The following is a 2405-nucleotide window of genomic DNA, read 5'->3' as shown; positions in this document are numbered from 1 at the left end:
AATGAGTGCTATTAAGTAATTTTCTACTTTGCTTATTTTTTGAATAATATTTTTTGCTATAATGGTAATAATAATGATAGGAGAGTGTTGTAAGAGTGTGTATATTCGAATATTATAATAATAATAATAGGAAAGAGTGTTGTGAGAGTATGTATAGTAATATTATAAAAATAGTGGTATGATAAATTAATGGATGGCCAAAATTGAACCTCTGAAAACAGTGAAAATGGTGGAGCGGCATTGAGGAAGTGAGTAAGTGACTGAGAGGGACATTGAGCAACAGAAATATCATTGCGAAAGAAAAGAAAAAGAAGAAGAGGAAAGTGGAACAGAGAGGAGTTGATATATGTGAATCTTTGAAAACAAACACGATAGCTGGCATAAGTATGCACTATAGGATGATGGTGAGGAAAAGGGAGAGACACAGAATTTAGTCAAATGGTTAAATAAATTAGCTAAGTCATCCGTAGCAGCAGTGACATAATAATGGAGTGAAGGGGAGAAATAGAGAGAAATGAAACATCTGGGTGCTCGACAGTACAGTAGAGAGAAAAAAACGTCGGGAAGATGAGTCAATGATGGCACCATGTATTTCACACAAAAATTATAGATTTAACAATGAAAGTGATAATGGTATGTGAAGGTTTTAAGCTGATGGTGGTTCGTGATGTCCAGCTTTAAAAAAGAATCGAGAAAAGCAGATATACTAAGAAGGGACTGGTTAAGAGTGAGCTAATGCCAAACGCTTATTTTCATCGGATAGACTAATAACAGCTAATATTTGTGAAAAACAATATAATTTTATTGAACGAGTATTTTAAAAATCGACTACTAATGGTTTGCTATGGACAAGAGAAAGAATAATAAAAACTCGGAAACTGCTTTCAACAGTTCAAATGTAAAACGGTAGAAAAGAGTTGTACGAAACACAGAAAAGTTTCAAATGATACCCCTCCTTTCTTCAACTGGCTTAATGGTAAACGTTTCACCCCATTAAAGGACAGGGAAACCCATACAAGAATACACACTGACGCGGTATTTATGGGCCCGTATCAAAAAAGTCAGAGAAAAGAAGTGTAATAAGGGTCTCAAATAGCGCTCAAGAGGAGAACACACCAGCAACAAGCCATTATAACGCTGCTAAATGCTCGATGTCATGCTTACCTGCAAGACTTTAGCGACATATCATCATTAAACATATATCCACCTAATGGGAGTATGCAGGCGATAGAACCAACAAGCTAAAATAAATAATACATGTTTTATATGCAAAATAAAATAATATAGAATAGATAGAAAGGTAAAAAATAAAGCGGTCAAGACGCGTGCTTCTATTCAAAAACGACCATACCTACCGAACCACAAGCGACTAGATCTTTTGTTACAAAAAAATTAACTCGGAGGCAGAACCAAAACACAAATGACACTTTCAACCGAATTGCACTGCACATCTAATCAAAACCAGTTGACAGCACCGTCGGCTTGGTGGAGACCACACAAAAATGTAAATCTAAACTGACCTCCATTTCAGCAGAATAATTGGCATGCATCTAACTAACAAACACGTGAACTAAACAGCCACGCGAGCCCAAGAAAAACAACACCTAATGTCTCCGCTAACGGACCCTCTCAATCCGCTAACAGTAAGGGACGAAAATAGCATCGATGCACTACGCTTCAGGAGCAGCGATAGTCTTGCTGGTAAGCCTTTTAGGCACCACGATGGCAAAGGTATCCGAACTGACAGAGGAACGAAAACGCTGTACCAACGCATGTAACTGTCTGATAAGACTAAACAAACTGCAGGCGCGCCTGGAAAACACACTTGCGAGCGCAGAAAAGAGAGTAAAGGAGGCCGCGGCGACAGCACAGCGGGCGCTAGCAATAGCACTAAGCGGCGACGGCGACGCCATGCGACAGTACGGGCCAATAGCAGCCGTTTCGCTGCAGACATCAGCGGAAGTATCGGCACAATACGCCACGCATAGCAGCACAGTGCGCCACTACAAAAAATGGCTAAACCACCTAGAAGCCGGCTACCAGGCAGTCCGACGGCTAACGGCCAAAAGCGGCGAAGCCGACCTAAACCCAACGCAGGGGACACATTACTCGCAAGGGGCACTGACGGCGAAAACAATAGAGCCGACAACAGCGCCAGAAGCGTGCACATCAGATGACGACGAGGACACCAAAGAGCCAACTCTAGCCGATATAAACAAAAAACAAGGTTTCATGATTCCGACTATATACTTAAAGTCAGAAATAGGTTGCTGGCAGACCAAAGGCTCAACGGCGTGTTCAGGCGTCAGCAGCGGCAGCGACAAGATCTACAATCAAGTAACACTTCTGCAAACCGCCCCAGCGCCACACGACGGCGTGGAGCACACAAACGCTCACAGCTACAA

The sequence above is a fragment of the Trypanosoma equiperdum genome, assembly GCF_001457755.1.
Source record: "Trypanosoma equiperdum strain OVI genome assembly, contig: ctg_66, whole genome shotgun sequence".
In the NCBI taxonomy this organism is placed as follows: Eukaryota; Euglenozoa; class Kinetoplastea; order Trypanosomatida; family Trypanosomatidae; genus Trypanosoma; species Trypanosoma equiperdum.
The sequence above is the reverse complement of the archived record's forward strand: the minus strand, read 5'-3'. Positions refer to the sequence as shown.